Here is a 22,111-nt window from a genome sequence, read left to right as displayed (position 1 = left end):
AATGTAATCATTACCTCTGTTTGCATGCTTTTTCATTGAATCATTTATTCCTGTTTTTTCAAGTTTCAAAATGATTTTTTTAAGGAAGGAGAAATCTGTCTTTTGTAAAGTGAAATGAAACTCTTGTTTTTTGTTTTTTCTCTTTTTTTTTAGTGAAAGAGATGACAGACACATTCTTTCTCCTAAGTTAATATTTTTTAACCAGGGGAAAGTTATATTTTTCATATTGTCCTCTCCTTGAAGAGAATGACTTTTTTGCATGTTGACTAGCACCACAAATGTTGTTGTGTTTTTTCCTCCCATTGCCTTTCAAAACCACAACTCAGTCTCTAGAAAGAGTAAGAATAGAGGAAATAGAAAGTTAATTTACTGCACTTGATAATGTTAGACAAGTAACAGACTGTCAGCTAAAAGCTTACTTTGGTTTTTTGAAGTAATTTCTATTTTGCGAAAGAAAGTCTGTTAAGCAAGTTTCCTTTTCCCCCTAACAGGTGCTTTTTGATTGCTGTGTGTTTTTCTATGGGTGATATTAAAGTTCTTTTTTTCCTGATCAACTTCAAGAAATTTTCTTGATCCTGCTCCTATATAGGTGTTCTTATATAGTAATGTTGGCCATTTACATATGAGATACCTCTGGGTTGCACATAACTTTGTTTTCATCTGGTTATGTTTTAGTACTATTATTTATTCACGAAATTCTGTTTTTAAAGCTGACTTCTTATATAATGAAATTGCACAAAATTACTGTCTCCAAGAAATAACATTTTCTTCCACTGAACACAAAAACATCTTTGCACTCATCTTTGATGTTTTCATGCAGTTCTTTCAAGGGGAACTAATGTTGATGACTTCCAGTATTAAAGCATCTCACTGCTTCTGTAGCTTTGTGAGTTTTATAAAATACTTTATTTTGTTAGTGTTTTTTGTTTTGTTTTAATCCATACTCTTGTATCTACATGTTGCGAGTTGAACCTGAGTTTTCCACTTCATTCATAAGGCTGTGGAGGAAGCATATTCCTTGGCATTGTGGAAAAACTCTGCAGCCCTAGAGATGTTCAATTGACACCGTGACAATTCTAGCAACATAATTCCTTTTTCTCTTCCTAATCTGTTATTATTTGTTCATTATTGTGAAAGGGACATAGATCATGCAAGGGATGTAATGTCCATTTTTTAAAATAAATGCACAGATCAATTGGAAAGATAAGATGCCAACTTATTTAAAGGATTAAAAAAAAAATCAGACTTCCTTTTCCTTGGCAGGTTTCAAATCCAGTATGTCTGTTGGATGAGTCAGTTGGGGGTAGTTAAGAATGTTCAATATTCAGTATGGATTTTCAGTAAATTTTTGGCCAATTGTTCAGTGATCAGCTATTATCCTTTATGGTGAGATCTCTTCTCTCTTTCAAGCGTTAAGATATACAAGTCAGTGTAGAGTAGGGGTTTCCCTGGTGGTTCAGTGGTAAAGAAGCTGCCTGCCAATGCAGGAGACATGGGTTTGATCTCTGGGTCAGGAAGATCCCCTGGAAATGGAAATGGCAACCTGCTCCAGTTTTCTTGCCTGTGAAATCCCATGGACGGGGGGCCTGGCAGGCTTTAGTCCATGGGGTCATGAAAGAGCTGGACATGACTTAGTGACTAAACAACAAAAAAGTAGAGATCTTTCCCATTCCCATTGGAAACAAATAGCACATGAGCCTAATTTTGTTTTATTTATATGTGGATGTTATGGTTAATTTTATGTGTCAAATTGTTTAGGCCACAGGATGTTCAGATATTTGGCTAAACATTATATCTGGGTGTGTCTGTGAGGATGTTTTCAGATGATGTGGATGAGACTTAGTATGTGAATTAACGGAATGAGTAAATCAGATTGTCCTCCGTAAGACATCGATATTCTTGTGCCCTCAGACTGAACATAAAGCATTGGCTTTCATAGTTCTCCAATTTGTGGAGGGACAATCATGGGGCTTCTAGCCTTCATCATCCTGTCAGCCAATTTCTTATAATAAGTTTTTTAATGTATATATATATCCCTTATTGATTATGTTTCTCTGGAGAACCCTGACTAATACAGTAGAAATGCCAAAAATATAGCTTTTACATTTATGTAGAGAATATACATACTATTCCTCAAAGTTTTATCTGCAACCAAATCTAATAAACATTTTATTTTTACTATAGTCTATATGACATTTATTCATGGTTTTATATAGAACATATGCATGTTTCTATTTACATGAATATAATATGCTCTGTTTATATTTAAAGAATATAGAAGTATTCTAATTTTGTTCATGGAGTATATGAATATCATATATTTATGGAGTATAAGAACATATAAGTGAATATATATAACATATACACATATTCTGAACCCAGTATTCTTCAAACTTTTCTGAAAATAAAAATTATTTAAAGTCATATTTTAAAAACATAAAACACATTTCCAAACTCCAGTCCATATCTACTAAATCACAATTTTCAGGAACATATTCCAGTTATCTTCATATTTAATTATAACAAAGGATTCAAAGAGAGGTCTACCAGACTCTGAATTTGTGCTCTTAACGCCATACAAAGGGATGTTTTAAGACAGTAGCACCAATATCTTCCTAGTTAGGGTTATTTGAGGATTACAAGAACAATTCTTTCATGCATGGTGCCTGGCAAATGATAGGTGCATAATCAAGTTGAATTAATTTTATTTTCTAGTAATGAACATTGAGTTATATTTTATGGCCCCCTTTTCAAACCCATTTTCCATTTGTAGTCAATTTTTACTTTGAAAATTGGAGAAAAGTAATAGAAAGTTAAAAGTAGAAAATAAAGGCAGGGTGTTTTCTGCTATTTTTATCCATTTTAGTCAGATGCCAGAGTTAAAAACACATCTAGGTACCCCACATACAACAACTTCAATGAAACGAAGCTCATCCATCAGAACTACAAGGCTTCTCATATGGATTTCCCATGTGCCCTCTTTTTTTTTCAATTGGAGGATAATTGTTTTAATTGGAGGATAATGTAGTGGTCTCTTGATCTGTGTCCTCAGTTTCTCTGCCAGCGCTCTTGATGTTCCTTATCTGGCTACTGCTCTCTCCGCATCACATGCCCAATGTAAACTTCTCACTAGTTACTACTTACTCCTCAGGACCTCTCTTTGGTGTTGGTTTCCATTTTTATCTTCACCTCTATTGTGCCCTTAACTATAATGCCCTGTAACTTAAGGTTGGATTTTTTTTTCCTTATGTTGTCATTGTAAATTGGACCCATATCTCCAACAAAAAACTTTCCAGCTATTTTTCATTTTCTCATCTGCTTTCTTGGCAACCAGTACTGAGAGCCCTATGTGAGAAACACTGTCCCTTCTCTTCTCTTAAAATTTCCTTTTTGTCTCCTAAACATACCATTCTTGTTCATAATACACCAAATGTTATAAAGAGCCAAACAGACAGAAGAAGGTTTTTCTGTGACTAGATACCAGGAATATTTTGCTTTAATAGGCATAATGGGTATCCAAAGAGTATGCCAGGAGTCACTGAATCAGGACATAAATTGCTAAAAAGGAAGAAAAAGTAATTCGACTGTACTTAACCTTCTTTGCTGCATTGTTTTTCTCTAGTTCATCAAGCTTTGATGTACATTTTATATATGCACTCTGAGTATTGAAAAAAATCTCAAACACATTCTCACACAATCACATGTCTTATGTAATTATGTCCATTTTAGTTATTTATATAAAGAGATCACAAATATGAGTGAACCCTAAGCAAAATTTTGCTATAGGCTTTATTATCAACCTCTAATCAGTACTAATTCTTCTACATCCTTCAATTTTACCCTATTTGAGACACTTACTAAGCATTCACAGAGATTTCAGTATATTTGAGTTTTTTGTCATCTTACTTCCAAGCCTATCAAAACTTGAAATCAGAATAGAGCTGATATCAGAGCCATAAGTTTGAAATCAGATACGTCTGACAACACCAAGTCCTGACAGTTGCTATTAGTATAACCCATACTCATTTATTTATTCCCCACTCTTCATCTTAACATCCCTTATCATTTTATTTTCCTTCTCTATAATTGGGGATAATAATAACACCTATTTCTCATAAAGTCTTGTGAGGACTACGTGAACTATTACATTCAAAGTGCCAGATTATATATTTGGAGTGCAAGACACTGGGAGTCATGGGTTGATTCTCAACCAGAGTCTTTCTTCCCTCAGAATATATATACAGTATGTATAAATACACATAGCTACACATTTGCATATATGTGCATATTCATATACACACATATATACATATGTTTGAGTATAGTATGTATATTTATAGTGTGTATACACACACACACACACACACACACATATTCGACTTTATTTACCACACTTACATATATAAATCTCTTGCTATGTTAGAGTAAGAATGTTTGGCATTTCCCTGTTAAAGATGTTGATTGGTCATGATGTGAATGGACCTTTCTTTGATATTTTTATTGGAAGAAATCAGTCCTGTTCCCAGTACCCCTAAAAGCACACCTTACAAAGCTTTACTCACGTCTATAAAGGAGGCTATCTCTATTGTGTTGTTGTCACTTGATTTGTGTCTTCACAGTAAAAGTGATGTTTTAACAGTGAGTGAGAAAAAATTATTGCCTTTGCAAAAAAAAAAAAAAAAACATCATGGAGCAGAGAAAGCTGTTAAGAAGAGGTGTGTGGAATTATTTCCATCATTATTTGAGTTTATTTTTAGAAATATTAAGTATATCACCTATAAAACTTCTCATATCTGGACACTTACACTCAGAAGTGGGATTTTGAGGCTTTTTAAGCTGTTTCAGTAGCTTTACATGAAGAGTTTTAATGAATTTTGATCACTTTGATCAAACTGGAGAAAATACCGCTTCTGCTCTGAAAGCACAACTGACAGCAAAAAAGATGGGATTCACTAGTTTTCATCCAGATCTGACATTAACTGGTGATTGAGGTTGGAAAATGAGTTCCATGGTTTAGTGAGAACAGTCCGCAAAGCCTTTTCATCAGTGGATCCATGCATCTTTCTGAGGTTCTGGGAGTCATTACCTCCAAGTGCTGGAACACAGTGAATCTGAACCAGGGCTCCTCAAAGCTTTGTGACATAGTGTTGGAGCAAAATTTAAGAAAAAATATTAGATCACATATAATCCAGTTGTTGTCACTGGAAATGTTATTATTAACAATATGTCATACAGTAGCAACTTAGTGGGAAAAGTGACTTTATGTATTATTCTGGGCTTCCCTGGTAGCTCAGCTGGTAAAGAATCCACTTGCAATGCAGGAGACCCTGGTTCGATCCTGAGTCCAGAAGATCTGTTGGAGAAGGGATAGGCTACCCACTCCAGTATTCTTGGGCTTCCTTGGTGGTTTAGACAATAAAGAATCTGCCTGCAGTGCAGGAGACCTGGGTTCCATCCCTGGGTTGGGAAGATCCCCTGGAAAAGAAATGACTAGCCACTCCAGTATTCTGGCCTAGAGAATTCCATGGACAGAGGAGACTGTCAGGCTACGGTCCATGGAGTTGCAAAGAGCTGAACATGACTGAGCCACTTTCACTTTCTTGTATTTTTAATAAATACAGTGATATTTAAAATATCCCTTTATTCTTTATTCATCACTATTTTTATTTACTTATGTTTAATAAAGTTTAATTTGTTAGCACAGTTGTCTATTTATACAAAGATGAATATGTATAAATGGCATGTATCTACTCAAACATTTTTATGATGATCAATTTGAAAAACGGCAAAAATGTTTCAAAAGTTATTGACATGGGCACTACAGATATTATCATCATGGTTAAACCAAGACAGTTCATGACTCCCTTTTCAGGGGAGATAGACAATGGTCAAGTGAGGTCCTATGCCTGTGTGTTTTATGGCTGCAGCATGTCCATCCTCCCTCCATCCTTCCCTTTCTCTCCCTCTGCATTACTTTCCCAGGGCTGCTGTAGCAAAGAACCATAGGCCAGGCAGCTTAAAACAGCGGGGATTTATTCTCTGACAATCCTGGAGGCCCAAAGTCTGAAATTAAAGTGTTAGTGGGGCCGCGTCCTCCCTGGAGGCACTAGGAAGGTATACTTGCTTGTCTCTTCCTAGCTTCTTGTGACTCCCGGCATTTCTTGGTTTGTTACTGCATCACTCCAGTCTCTGCTTCCATCTCACATGGCCTTATTCTCTGCGGCCTTAGTCTCCCTAATAAGATCTGATCTACTCTTAAGTTATTTACATCTGCAAAGATCCTATTTCCAAATAAAGTTGAATTCACAGGTACTGTGGGCTGATACTTGAACACATTTTTGGGAGAAACACAGTTCAACCCATTGTATCCTTTCTCTTCCAATCATTCCTTCTCTCCCTACCTTTCTCCATCACTGCCTTACTTTTATCTAGGACCAGAGCAGCTGTTGAATTTTCTGGGATATCTCTGTTTGCAGAGAACCCTTGGACAGACATACAAAACGACATGGAGCTCTCACCTGGGAGAGGGATTGATCTAGAGCAGACCATGGGAGGACAGTGTGGTATGATTCAGGCATTGCAATCTTTCTGGGTATATGTAGAGGGGAATGGGGTTGACTACTTTAGCCATAATCACACACATCCTTTGAATCTGGTATCTTGAAGTTTCTACCATCCATTTCAGTCTATTAAATAGAAGTGTTCCAAAACTAACTTACTTACAAACCAGAAATAGACTCATAGACATAGAAAACAAACTTGCAGTTACCAAAGGGGAAAAGGAGAGAGATACAATTTCGGAGTATGGGATTAACATGTACTCGCTAATATGCATAATGCTTCTCTAGTAATTTGCTTCCCACAGCTCAGTTGGTGAAGAGTCTGCCTGCAATGCAGGAGACCCCGTTTCGACTCCTGGGTTGGGGAGATCCTCTGGAGAAGGGATAGGCTACCCACTCCAGTATTCTTGGGCTTCCCTTGTGGCTCAGCTGCTAAAGAATCTGCCGGCAATGCGGGAGACCTGGGTTCAATTCCTGGGTTGGGAAGATCCCCTGGTGAAGGGAACAGCTGCCCACTCCAGTATTCTGGACTGGAGAATCCCATGGACTGTATAGTCTATGGTGTCGGAACAACTGAGCGACTTTCACTTCAGTTCACTTCGTACATAAAACAGATAAACAACACGGACCTACTGTAAAGCACAGGGAACTATATTCAATATCTTCTAATAACCTATAAAGGCAAAGAATCTGCAAGATAATACATATGTGTATATACATATAACAATTACTTTGCTGTACACTTGAAATTCACACAATACTATAAGTCAATTATACTTCAATTAAAAAAAAAAAGGAGTGATCCCATTTTCCTGGTAGTCCAAAGACAGCTTTCCTTTTGGTTTAGTAACATTTTCATGCACTTTTGTAATCTAATACTTATTGTGCAGTCTGGGTACAGATACTGCATAGAAATGTGTGCCTTAACTAATATGCTTAAGTTGATGAGTTTTATATTTCAACTTCTACAGTCCTTATGCTAAATTCCGTAACTTTTCCATCTTTTCCTCTCTCTCATGACAATGTTCCTGATACTCATTCTACAATACATTACATTTCTCTCTTTCATGATTCTTATGTCTCCCCATCTTTTAAACAGTACTTGGCCCTCCCACTTCCACTTTCTGTCTCATCTCTGTAATTCATTTCTTTCCATTATATGAGATCTATCTAGCCTAGTACCATTGTCAGTTTATCTCGTTTACTTTTTTCCTTCCATTGATACCCAGTCATTTCATGTTTTATGCTTTGTTTCAACTGACACTTTAGACGTGAGCATTTCAGTAATACAAATTCACTTGTAGATTATCTCTCCCCTTTAGGCCCAGGGACAATTGCTTCTTTGTCCTCCTTATCTTTGAGACTACCTCAGTATTAATGACACTCTTAATAACTGAGCCTCCTGGCCCAAAGAGATAATTTGAGAGAACCAATAGGTGGCAGACATTTGGTTTTATGAAAGGCAGAAATTGTTTCCCATGGGAGAACATAGAATTCTTTCAGTAAAAAATAGGGTACTTACTTGCTTCTCAGTGCTAAAGGACATGTCTGCTATTCAGACCAATTGTTATTCAAGCTGTGACAGATTCTACCCCCTATATTGTAACAAGAGTACAATTTTTCACAAAACCCTTGCTTCTTCCCACTTTTTTTTCCCCCAAGAGTTGTTTCATGAGAGAAAAATACATTTTTAAGATTAGTGTACATAAGATAGGGGCTTCCCTAGTAGCTCAGCTGGTAAAGAATCTGCCTGCAATGCAGGAGACCCTGGATTGGGAAGATCCCCTGGAGAAGGGCATGGCAACCCACTCTAGTATTCTTGCCTGGAGAGTCCTTATGGACAGAGTAGTCTGGGAGAGCTACAGTCTATGTGGTTGCAAAGATTCGGACATGACTGAGTGACTAAGCACAGCACAGCGTACATAAGATAAGTTTCTTGGAGGAGTCTTAAATATATTTCTCTATATTTTCAACCATTTGAATCAGAAGCATAAATGATAACCTAATTTTTCTAGCCTCTACCTTCTTTAATTTTTTCCCAATTGTTCCAGAAAAGGGTGTTACCTCTTTTTCTTTAAAAGTCTCAGTTCCCTATTTTACTTTGTCTTCTTTCAGGGAGTAATGTGGCTGCTGAAATGCTTCTGCAGTTATTTCTGGTGTCTTATTCCCCAGTTTACTTAATACTTATAGTTCTCTACTGCCTTCTTTACTTGCCACTACAATCCTCACAAATTTTCTGTCTACCTCCTTTACACTTGCCATATTTCCTTGGAGTGTAACAGAAAAAGCTTTTTTTTTTTTTTTTTTCTTTTTGAACTATTGCTCTGTTTGCTGCATATAGCCATTCTTTTAGTGACTGTCATAAAGCCAATCTCTACAAAGGCTTTACAGATTGAGTTCAGCAACAGGAATGATTTTCAGTCCTGGTGTTTCCTGAGTCTTCACATAGTTGATGGGCTTTGTCTCAAGAATTTTGTATTTCCCTTGTCTTCACAATGGGCTATCCTGAGCTTGCTTAAATACTGCAAATTCCTCATGATGTATGGTAGTGAGCATTTTTTTTCATTGTTTCTGCCTTGCCTTTAACACCTTATTATTTTTTTTCCTTTTCTCCAAAATTCATGTGCTTTCATGTATTTGGAATTTTGTCCAGTCAGTAGCACTATAACAATAAAGAAGTGGTTAACTGAGATCTTTACAGCCTGGCAGAACTGAATGTGAAGCCTAGTTTTGCCGCCAATTGACTGGGTCACCTTCAGTAGTTAATCAGCTGTTCTTATCCTTAGATTCCTCCTCACCTGTGAAATGGGAATAATAATACTGTCTCAGTCATAGGATTAGTTGGAGGATATTATATGATAGTGTTCATGACTATGCTTGACACATGAGGAGTGTTCAATAAATATTGCCTATTATTTTTTACACATACATCTGGGGCTTTCTCCAATATCTCCCAGTTTCTATTTCTCTAACCAAGTGAAACATATTCTCGTATCAATATTTTCTTTTGCCCAATCTTAAATTACCTGCTGCTGCTGCTAAGTCGCTTCAGTCATGTCCAACTCTGTGCGACCCCATAGACGTCAGCCCACCAGGTTCCCCCGGCCCTGGGATTCTCCAGGCAAGAACTCTGGAGTGGGTTGCCATTTCCTTCTCCAATGCATGAAAGTGAAAAGTGAAATTGAAGTTGCTCAGTCGTGTCCGACTCTTAGCGACCCCATGGACTGCAGCCTACCAGGCTCCTCTGTCCATGGGATTTTCCAGGCAAGAGTACTGGAGTGGGTGCCATTGCCATTTCTGCTTAACTTATCTACATAGGCTTTTAAAAACTTTTTGGTTTTCTCTTACCTAAATGTGTATATATGTATTTCTACTGTTTATAAGTAGATCTTTATGTAATGCTTTACCATTTTTTTCTTTTTTTATAAAATTTTTGAAGAATATAAAAGATAAAAAATCACCCATAATTTTGTCATGTGTATCTACACATGATTTATATATGTGTAAGCTTGCAAAAGGCATATGTATACATATGTATGTGTATACATATATGTATACACATAATTCAGTTCAGTTCAGTCGCTCAGTCATGTCCGACTCTTTGCGACCCCATGAACCGCAGCACGCCAGGCCTCCCTGTCCATCACCAACTCCTGGAGTCCACCCAAACCCATGTCCATTGAGTCAGTGATGCCATCCAACCATCTCATCCTCTGTCGTCCCCTTCTCCTCCTGCCCTCAATCTTTCCTAGTATCAGGGCTTTTCAAATGAGCCAGCTCTTTGCATGAGGTGGCCAAAGTATTGGAGTTTCAGCTTCAACATCATTCCTTCCAATGAACACCCAGGACTGATCTCCTTTAGGATGGACTGGTTGGATCTCCTTGCAGTTCAAGGGACTCTTCTCCAACACCACACTTTTATATAAAAGGATATCACCCTACAATTATACTTCCATTGACATTATCAAGAGAAAAATATTTTCCTACACTTGATGGTCGTATCACCAGTCATTTTGTTATGCTTATAAGTATGGCTGTCTCTTATCTGTCAGGGGAACTGATGGCCAGACTCCCTCACAGATACTGAAGTCCCCAGATGCTCCAGTCTCTTATATAAAATGACATAGTATTTTCATATAACTTAGACACATTCTCTCTCATATATTTTAATCACCTCTAGGTTAGTTATAATACATAATGCAACATAAATGCTATGTAAATAGTTGCCATTGTGCAGCAAATTCAAGCTTAGCTTCCTGAAAACTCTGAAATTATATATATATATATATATATATATATATATATATATATATTCTCATCCACAACTGGTTGAATCTGCAGATGTAGACCCTGCAGACATTGAGGGTCGACTGCATATATTATTTGCACCTATACTTTTGTTTTAAAACTATATTTAAAATATTAATCCTTTATATTAGCAATTAGTACCTTTCCTTAGGCAATTTCCCCATTCTGTTTTTGCTTCATATTGATGCTACTTTCCTGTAGGTCTTAAATAACTAACTGAAAACAGTAAAAAAAAAAAAAAAAACACAAGGCATATATATTTCATTTTCTAGTTTTCAAAATGTTTTTCCATGTGCTGTGTCATGTAGTTCTCCCTGCCATGCTGTGAAACGGGAAAGGATATCCCTAATTAACAGATGGAAGTATTGTGAGTCTCAGCAGTTAAATAATAGAAAAAAAATGTGGCTCCCAAGCTGGACTGTGAACCTCTGAACCTCAAATCCAAACACCTTTTTGAGTGAAGTGCTTAACCATGCTCAACTATTGGTTTTATGTTTATCCACCATCTCTTGCACCCTGCTATGAGACTGACATGGAATCTTTTTATCACCTATATTCCTTTATATTGAAAATTTTTAACGTCTTTCTTATACTTCTCTGACTTCTCCAAATTACCTTCTGTCTTAAGTGTGATAAGATCTGAAAACAAGTGTAGTATCTCACTTTCTTAAATGCAAAACTAGCTATATTTTTTCTAGAGGTCATTTACATTGTTCTCATTATTGAGATTAATACAGGAACCAGGAGTAAGCAGTAAAATTGTGCAATAGGATGGGGAGGGAGGTAGGAGGGGGGATCAGGATGGGGAACACATGTAAATCCATGGCTGATTCATGTCAATGTATGGCAAAAACCACTGCAATATTATTATGTAATTAGCCTCCAACTAATAAAAATAAATGGAAAAAAAAATCCAGAATGCCAGTGCCTAATTTCAAATCCTAATTCTGAGATGTCTTAACTGTATGACTTTTGTTTGATCCTCCATTTCCCTGTGTGTAAAGTGAAAATGGTCATACCACACCCTATGATTGTAGAAATGATTAAGGACTCAAGATTTTTAAACATTTAATGATCTTAGGCATTAATATTAAAACATTAATAGTAATTCATCTATAATGGGTGCTAAGAAAATGTTAACCACTGTTACTATTAAGATAAAAATAGGGCACAAGTTCATCATGTAGCTTTCCCAGGTAGTTATAAAGGTCCTTCCCAGACCAATGTGATTTTTACCAAACTATTTTGTTTATCTGTCTTACAGTGACTAATGCTAGTTCTTCATCAAGAGAGAATGTTAAGATTTTACTCCATTCTTCTAGTGTTCCTATAACTGTGAATGAATTGATAAGACAGTATGCAGATATTTGAACATAACAGATTGTAGTTATATTAATATCATCAATGCATATACACTAAATAGCATCTCTCTCTCTATATATATATATAAAATTTTTGCTGTAACACTTTTATTTTTATGATTGTTATGTACTTTTAGAATGTTTGATAAAGCAAATTTTGATAGACAAGAGTATTACATTGTGATGTAGACTTTTTTAGGATAAAGGAATATATAGCTTCTGGAGAAGGGAATGGCAACCCACTCCATTGTTACTACCTGGAGAATCCTATGGACAAAGGAGACTGGTGGGCTATGGTCCATGGGCTCTCAAAGAGTCAGACACGGCTGAGCAACTAAGCACACATATATAGCTAGTGGCATAGATTTATGAAAAAAGCAAGCACTAGTAGATGCTGGCATTCTACTTCTATCTGCCTTTAAGTGCATGATATATTCATACAAAGGTCAATATATTTAGAGCTTCACTTCTAAACATGGCAGGTCAGAGGTATGTGATCTCCGAAACTGCTGTCAGCTATAACATTTTAGAATCTTTCTGAATATGTAGTACCTCACCTCATAATTACAATTATTGATAAGTGTGATGTGAATTGTGGAAGTGCTGTCTTAAAATACTGACCTAAGTGGTACAGGAACTAGAAGACATCCTCTCCTGAGGAAGATATCTGTCTACATGATTTGACACACTAGCACCTAGCAATTACCTGCCCTAACTCTCCACTTAAAACTCTGAAGTACACTTCCCCTGTTCTTAAAAATAAAACTCAATGTTACTAAAACAACTACTAGGCAGTATAATTGGGGTCCAACCAGACAGCCAGTCTTATCTCCACCAACCTGCCACATGTTATGCTCCAGTACAAAGGCTCCTTTTCTACTTTGGATTCCTGCTAATGCTGTTCACTCTTATTGGAACTTCCCCTCTCCTCTTCTGAAAAACTCCTGCCGGTAACTTAAACTTTAAACATTAGTTTAAATATAGGTCACAAGTTTCTGTGTTGAACAACACAATGCTTTATACATTAGAGACAAAATTACACAGTTAGAATCCAGTTTCAATCATCTCTTTTAAAATGATCTGGCAACATTTGGATTTTTGTTTCTAAATGGCAGCTGGAGCTGTTAGCTAATGAATAACCCTTCTAAATGAGACTTGGGGACCCATATCCTATGCATTTGGAACTCAGCTTCAGGTATATCACTTGTCTATTCTCGTAGGCTTATCAGATGGCAATCTCCAGTTAAAATTTTACTTCCTCAAAAAATGTCTTTCTTTCCATCCTTGGAATAGATCTTTATTGTATGTTCCACAGCACTTAAACATCCTTCAACATATTTAGCACAATTGAGAATGATACATTTTTACAGGAATGTAATTGTTCTAATGTATATGTCCTTTCACTAGGTTGCAAGTTTTATGAGGGCCATAAATGTTTGTCTCGTCCACCACTGACACTTGTTTGTACCAAACACTTTGCCTGGTCTAGGTCATGTTCTCACTAACGATATTTGTGTGTCCAGTATAAGCCAGAGGCTAATTTAGTGTCTCAATAGCTAGCTGATGTATGATTGACTACACTGGCAATCTGATATAGAAACCCTAGATGGCAGCTCTAGAATAAAGAGGCAGATTTAGATACACCAGTGGTTTAAAAAGATGCAACACCACAGAAGAAGACAGCATTCTCTTTAAAAGCATGGTTTAGCTTTTGGAAGCCAACTTCTTCACTCTCTGCTCCTGTTAGAGACCTGTTATCAGGGCACATTGTTGAATAGTGTTGCAGTCATGTTAGGAGGACATAAGAATTATAGACAACCTGGGATTAATCACAAATTTTCCTCTAATCTAAATGTAGAGAATCTTTATAGAGGAAACACATAGGGTATGTTAACAGATTCCCAGAGAAACACACCTACCTCCCTAACATGATAGTTCTATTTTTAACAATTTGGATATCCAGCTCATTCCTTCTAGGAGCTAAAAACAATCTATTGCAATAGCTAGAGAAAATCTAGAGGGGAATCGGGTAAAACATGCACAGGGTTCCTCAGCCTCATCTTCTAGCATAAAATGAAAGGAAAAAGAAAAGGAAGTAACAGGTAGAGGTCTGTGGCAAATACTCACTCTACCCTGAGGATTGTGGGCAGGTGAAGCATGATCATTAAAATTCACAGGTTTAAGGTTAGCTATTCACTCCTTTTTGCCTCTTTATATAGTTCATGGGTTTCTCATGGCGAGTATACTGGGGTGGTTTGCCATTCCCTCTTCCAGGAGGGTTAACATGAACTTGGGCAAACCCTGGGAGATAGTGAGGGACAGAGAAGCGTGGCATGTTATAGTCCATGGGGTTGTGAAGAGTCAGATATGACTAGGTGACTGAAAAACAAAAGCAAATTCATTCACTTGTCACCCCATATTCATTGCTGAAGGTATTAACATAACTTTTTTTGAGTGTCATTGCCTTTCTGTCTACAGTGATAATTAATTTCACTTATTGGGTGTTTTCTCTGTGTCAGATGCAGTTCTGCATCCATTTTCATTAGTTGTAGAGCCAAGCTGCAGAGATCAACGTTTTGCCCATTTTAGATGAAGCAAAAAAACCCAGATGAGGTCTGTCAGTAGAAGAGCTGAAATCTAATCCCAGGTCTTTCTCAAAACAAAGGCAAGTACGTAGCCCCTTATTCTGTATAGCCTCCAAAATCCATTTTAGTGGAGGTACTTGAAGTAAAGGGAAAAAGGATAAGGAGATAAATCTATGGTTTATACTTTGCCCAATGCCATATTAAACCTGTTTCTAGACCATTCTTGTTTGGCCTTAGAATATAGGTTTTTTTGTTTGTTTTGAGGTTTCATTTTTTTTTTATTTTCTTTTTCAACTCCTTCATTCTGTATCAGTAAGCAATTGTAAAGCTTCTAGATTTATCAAGTACACCAATTGTATTTCTCTTTTGGTAACCATGGTATCATTTCATGTACAAACATTTTTTAACTAAATGAAGCTAATAGTGACAGAAAAGCTTGAATACTGTATAAGTCTCCTGGCTTTTTTCTTGTAAAGAAAAGATTTCCTTCAAATTTTTTATTGGAAACATCAAAACTGCTCCCTAAAAAGATTCACATTCACATAAAATTGGAGTAAATTTTAGAAATATTAGGCAAACAGAAGAAGAAAATTAAGTATAATGCATTTAATGTGTACTATGTACAAGGGAAACCAAATAAAGTTAATGAATTTATTCTGAATCTACCTCAGTTGAGTTTAGTAACATATGTGATCCAATGTTGTGCTAACAATGAATTACAACATTAACAAAGAATGGTGTCTTTAAACCAGGGCCTCTTAACCTGAGATCCATGGGTGATTAATGCATCCCAGAAATATAATTTACTTCTGAAATGTGACTTTGCATTTTGGGGAAGAGAGGATCCTTCCTTTTTACCAGATGGTCAAAAATATCTGTGATTCTTTCTGAACTATGAACTAAAGATTAAGGAATTTAGAATATACTCTGGAGAGTGTTTTATGAAATAATGTTGATTTGAAAAAATGAAGAAAAGCATATATTGAGAAATTTCACCTCAAAAGTATCATTTATAGGAGACTTAAATTGTGCCATAATAGAAATAGTAGTCATCTGTGCATAGGTGATTTTTATTCTCTTCTAGTTATTTCTTCAGTTTCTTAAAGTATAACTTTTAAAGTTATCTAAAATGGCATTAGAAAAATAAATAAGTTTTAAAATATTTAAATAAATGATGTAAGACAAAATATCTCCAGTATGTCTGTCACCACCACCAGATTCTCCTGAGGGAAATGTACTTTCCATTTATCTAGGAACACTTGATTCTAATCAAAAAATTATTGTCTTCTTTTTTATCTACTCTGACTAGGAATCCTTCTGGTGCACATATATCCACCATTAACATATGATTTAAACTCAATTCTCTAAGACTTTACAGTTAGAAAAAGTTCTTTGTTGAAAGACAATGATCAGTGTATGGTTTCTACAACCTGGTTTGTGTGATCCAAATTAGATTTTGAGAAACTTTCTCATTCTACATTGGCAGTTATTTAGTTAGGGGCAAAATATTCTGGTCTCCCATCGTGTATCATCTCCTGTGAGAGTTTATACCTTTTCATTGATTTCATTTTATTTAAACCTATGGAAGTTTTTGAGAATTAAGTCATATCTACAATACAAGTTGATAATGCAGTAAAAATTGCTTGTGTGTGTGCTTTCTAAGTCACTTCAGTCAAGTCTGACTTTTTGAGACCCTATAAAGTATATCCCACCAGTTTCCTATGTCCATAGGATTGTCCAGGCAAGAATACTGTAGTGGGTTGCCATGCCCTCCTCAAGGGAATCTTCCTGACCCAGAGGTCAAACCCACATCTCTTATGTCTCCTGCATTGGGAGATGGCTTCTTTACCTCTAGCACCACCCGTGAAGCCCAGAAATTGCTTAAACTGTGATTATGTATTGGGACACTTTAAAGGGCACTTTAAAGAATAACTGTTTGACTGACTACATATTAAAGTGAAAGTTGTTCAGTTGTGTCCGACTCTTTGCGACCCCATGGACTGTATCATACATGGAATTCTCCAGGCCAGAATACTGGAGTAGGTAGCTTTCCCTTCTCCAGAGGATCTTCCCAACCTAGGGATCAAACCCAGATCTTCTGCATTGCAGGCAGATTCTTTACCAGCTGAGCCACCAGGGAAGCCCAAGAATACTGGAGTGGGTAGCCCATCCCTTCTTCAGGGGATCTCCCTGACCAGGACTCGAACTGGGGTCTCCTGCATTGCTGGCGGATTCCTTACCAAATGAGCTATGAGGGAAGCCCTGACTATATATTAAAGTCTTTTGTTAATGGCAGAATAATTGTTTGATCATAGAATTGTTTATTGCAATCACAGATCTTTAGAATTGGATGGGACCTCATGGATTATCTGGTATATTTCCCCACATGATGCCCAGGTCATCACCAAGTTTTTCTAACATCTCCTTGAATACCCTGAGTGACCTAGAACATATGTATCTTATTTGACAGGATTTTCTGGATCCTATACCTAAATTTTAGAGAAACTTCTTTAGTCAGTTTCTCTTTCTCTTTTGAGAAGTTAGTGATTAATTTTTGTCCTGCCCTTTAGTCTTATATGGAATAAGTCTCACAATTCCTTTATCCCAGATAAAAGAGAATTACTATAAGCAATGGTAAACCAGTGCAAACTAGCTTAATCAAAAGCTAAGCCTTGTGGGCTCAAGGCAGGCCTGACTAGCTGCAGTTTGGCTCTGAATTGTGTGGCTTTCTATCTGGAAAATTCTTTCAGTACGGAATGACAGTTTTATTCATGGTAAACATACTTAACATAATTTTAGCTGCTTTATGCAGCACTATTATCTGTATTAAATTAATCGTAAACTAAAACTAAGTTGGCATTTTTCTTCAAGTATTTGTCTTACTTATATCAATCTTATCTTTTGTTTATGAACTTCCTTTTGGAACCAGACAGTGAAATTTATAATTATTGTACTTGTCTCATATAGAATATGACTATAACCAGTACATATCTTCTGGGATTCTCATGCTGCCGTGTATTACAGTAGCTATCCCTCTCTGGATTAAATCATTTATACATTGATCAGTACACGAACTATGCCCTTAAATGGTGTGATGTACATTTGTTGCTGTTGTCTAGTTGCTAAGTTGTGTTCAAATCTTCTGTGACCCCATGCGCTGTAGCCCACCAGGCTTCTCTGCCCATGGACCTTCCCAGGCAAGAATACTAGAGTGAGTTGCCATTTTCTTCTCCAGAGGATCTTCCTGACCCAGGTATTGAACCTCTAAAGACAGATTCTTTACCACTGAACCACCTTGGAAGCCACAATGTACATAGTCCACCTAAAATTAGACCTGATAAAGTCAAGGAATATTTTAAGCAAACTATGCAATCATTCAAACCATCATTAAATGGTTGAATGTGATAGAGCACAAGAGAAGACTCTGCCATAAGATTTTACTCTTATAAAATGCTAATCTGACATTCAACCATTATTGAAACTTCAGCTTTAAGGCTTACCAAGGCTTTTTTTTTTTGCCAGCTTGGCATGAAACAAAAGATTTATCAAAAGCCTGGCTGACACACAGACACACACTTACATATATATATATGTACATTTCCTTTTCCAAAATTATTTTATTTTACTTTTCAAATGGAAAGTGTGATTTATTTTGTACCAGGTTTACTATTATTTGTAGCCCTATTTTCTTATTTGGCACAATTTAAACTATTCATATTTGGTTCAGAGAAAATAAAAATGAGTTAAGATGACATTTTTAGTTCTAGTTTTCACCTTCCACTCATTCGAGGTGCTTAAGAAATGTCTACTTAATAATTTATATGCTGAAAAATGATGCTGGATTCCTAGTCTGTGGTTTATGAGGTTTGCTTTCTAGGAGTTCATCTGACTCACTCTTCTAGTGTCTCTTTGACTCTTCATGAGTACACAGAGGTTACACTTGTGGATGCTGTGATGTTCTGCCCACAACCCCTTCAGTATCTTACTTATTCCCCATAGCTATTGTACCTGCTGCTGGCAAACTTCCCTCACCTGTCAGCTTAGACCAGACATTTTGCTTAGCTTCTCCCAGTGTCATTGCCTTTCCGAGGGGTCAGTCTTCATCCACTGATTCTTCCATACAGGAGTATAAAGATAAACCCTCTTGTGACAATGGAACAAGACTGAGGAGTCGTCCTAGCCTAGGAGCTCTCCATGGTATCAGTCAAGGTCTTCGTTGTAACCCTCTGTCTTCAGCTTCTCTTTTCCATTCTTCCTTCCTTCCTTTCTTTTTTAACTAGTGCTGACCCCAAGAACAATCCCTAATAAATTTTTGTTCATATTACTCCCCATGTCACAGTCTTCTCAGGGCATACAACTGTTACTCAATCTAAGTCAGATTTCTAATGTCGAAGTTCTCAGAGCAATGAGTAAGTATGTAGACCAGACAACTTCCAGTCCATTTCTCTTCTCTAACTCTAGTCTTACTTGAAATTAGCTATTTCTTGAATGTTTCTCTTAAAATTTTCTAGTAATGTCTGAGAATACAAAAGTGGTTTTAGGTCACTAGAGAGAATCTGTACCAGACAGCTAAAGAGAAATATTTCCTGAAAAATATGAAAATCTTGTGTTTTATTATCTCAGTGGAATATTGACACCACTGCTTGAATAAAGATAACAAGGCATGGGATAGAGAGAGTCTTGTTACTGGAATATACTATTTATATTGATATTATTCATGGTTGTTGTCACAGTTTTCTTCTCTCAAAAATCAATACCATTTATTCAGTTAATAAAAGTTATTAACCTAATGCCATGTATTCAGTAAATACTTTTGAAGCTATTAGAATTAATTAAAACTCCAATAGCTGTTTATAAAATAAAATAATCTATAATTTTCATAAGTTTTGTTAATAGTTTGAAAATAAAGTGGCAATAAGAGATCTTATTGAAAATAAAATCCAAATGTAAAATCTCTAATAAATAAACATAAATGAAATCTGAAGACTTATATGAAAGAAACTATAAAGTTTCATTGAGGTACATGAAAAAAGAAAGATTTATTTATGTAAGGAGACAAAAAATTATGATGGGAAGGATTCCATTTTGGAAAGAAGTCAATGTTCCTTTTCATTAATCTAGTCAATATTTGTAAAGGGATAAGAGAATGATAAAAATTTGATGCATTTTTTATTTGACAAATTTCAGGTAGATTAATACCTGTGCAACAACACTCAGACATTCATATTCAGAAACAGGCAAGTCATGAGTGGAGACTTTTCAAAACACATATTAAAATACATGGAGGTTGGTTATTTAATAAATGTAGTATTGATACTAGAAACACATACATTTAGGTGATAGCTGCTGAAAAGATAATAACTGATGAATGAAGCATTTCAAATTGGTAAGGCAAATGTTTTGGGGACAATTATCTTGTCATTTATGAAAATGTAAATTTGGTAATTTAATCTTATTTCTTAAATAACTTGTATTCACTGCTACCATTACCTTTGTGAAAGATGCTGAGCATAGTAACTGGAAGTGGGCAGAAGAGGAACTTTCGGGTTCTAGGTATGAACTCAAAAGTGTCTGAATCTAAATGATGATTACATGTGTTTTCATTTTTTGACAGTTCCTTGAATTGTCTCATTATGATTCATAGTTCTTTAATCTATACGTGGTTGTTTTTAGTTGCTAAGTCTAGTCCAACTCTTTTGCAACCCTATGGACTGTAGCCTGCCAGGCTTCTCTGTCCAGGGGATTTTCTAAGCAAGAATGCTGGAGTGGGTTGCCATTCCCTTCTCCAAGGGATCTTCCTGACTCAGGGATTGAACTCACGTCTCCTGCATTGCAGTCAGATTCCTTACCGCTGAGTCACCAGGGAAGCCATATGCAATATTAATTAATTAAAAGTTAATTTTAAAAAGTTATAATAAAAGAGTTTGAATATCTACTGCGTACGAGTCCTAGGAGTATATCCATTACTGAATCAGGCAGATTTTGGCAGTGAGGATACAGTAGTGCAAAAGCAGACAAATTCAAAGTCAGTGCTTACTTTTCACATAGGTATACTCTATTATCATTGTGAAAAATCAAATTTAGATTGAATTCCTAAGAATAGCTTTATAATTTAGATAATATAGAGCACTTTGTTATACTCATATCATTTTTATAATTTAAACTGATGCTCAGAAAAGAAAAAAAAATTATAAGGAGTGGAATTTTAGTTTAAATATTTATTTTTGAATGAACTATATGATGTATGTCAAAACAAAAATTTATATACCTTATCCATGGTAGCCGTAATATGGTAAAAAAAAATAAAAATTAGTCAAAAGTTTAAAATTGTTTTAATTTAACAAACAGACCTAAATACACTAGTTTTCATATTCTTCTTTAAAACTGTGATATTCTGAAAAGGAAAGTTGAATTCTATTGCTCTGAATTATAGAGAATAATTGGTGTATAAATATTTGTTCACTCATACCTTATATTTAGAAAAGATTTCTTGAACTTAACATTTCATTGTAATATTCAGTTTCTAACCTCTTATATGTTAATTCTCATACATGTTTCAAACAAAGTAATTGTATATTTTTTTCTACCTTAATAAATTGGTTGTTGGTTTTGTTACTGTGCCACCAGACAAGCTCATTTACCATGGTAAATTCTTATGGGTTTAGATCTCTTCAGAATGAATTTATATTTCCCTATGTGTGGACAGATGACATTTCTGTCTTTCCTAAATAATTATGAAATTCTTCTAGTCCAGCAGAAAATATTGTATGTGTAATAGTCAGATAGTTTAGCAAAGATCCAGGCACTTGTAAATTTGTGAATACTCATTGATTGGATTTCCATTTCCATTCTATATTATAGTGAAACTGTTTCAGTTCAGTTTAGTTCAGTCATTCGGTAGTGTCCTACTTTTTGTGACCCCATGGACTGCAGCATGCCAGGCCTTCCTGTCCATCACAAATTCCCAGAGTTTGCGCAAACTCATGTCCATTGAATCGGTGATGCCATTCAGCCATCTCATTTTCTGTTGTCCCCTTCTCCTCCTGCCTTCAATCTTTCCCAGAATCAGGGTCTTTCCCAATGAGCCAGTTCGTCGCATCAGGTGGCCAAAGTATTGGAGTTTCATCTTCAGCATCAGTGCTTCCAATGAATATCCAGGACCGATCTCCTTTAGGATGGACTGGTTGGATCTCCTTGCTGTCCAAGGGACTCTCAAGAGTCTTCTCCAACACCACAGTTCAAAAGCATCAATTCTTCAGCACTCAGCTTTCTTCACAGTCCAACTCTCACATCTATA

Source organism: Muntiacus reevesi, chromosome 4, assembly GCF_963930625.1.
Source record: "Muntiacus reevesi chromosome 4, mMunRee1.1, whole genome shotgun sequence".
Lineage (NCBI taxonomy): Eukaryota > Metazoa > Chordata > Mammalia > Artiodactyla > Cervidae > Muntiacus > Muntiacus reevesi.
The sequence above is the reverse complement of the archived record's forward strand: the minus strand, read 5'-3'. Positions refer to the sequence as shown.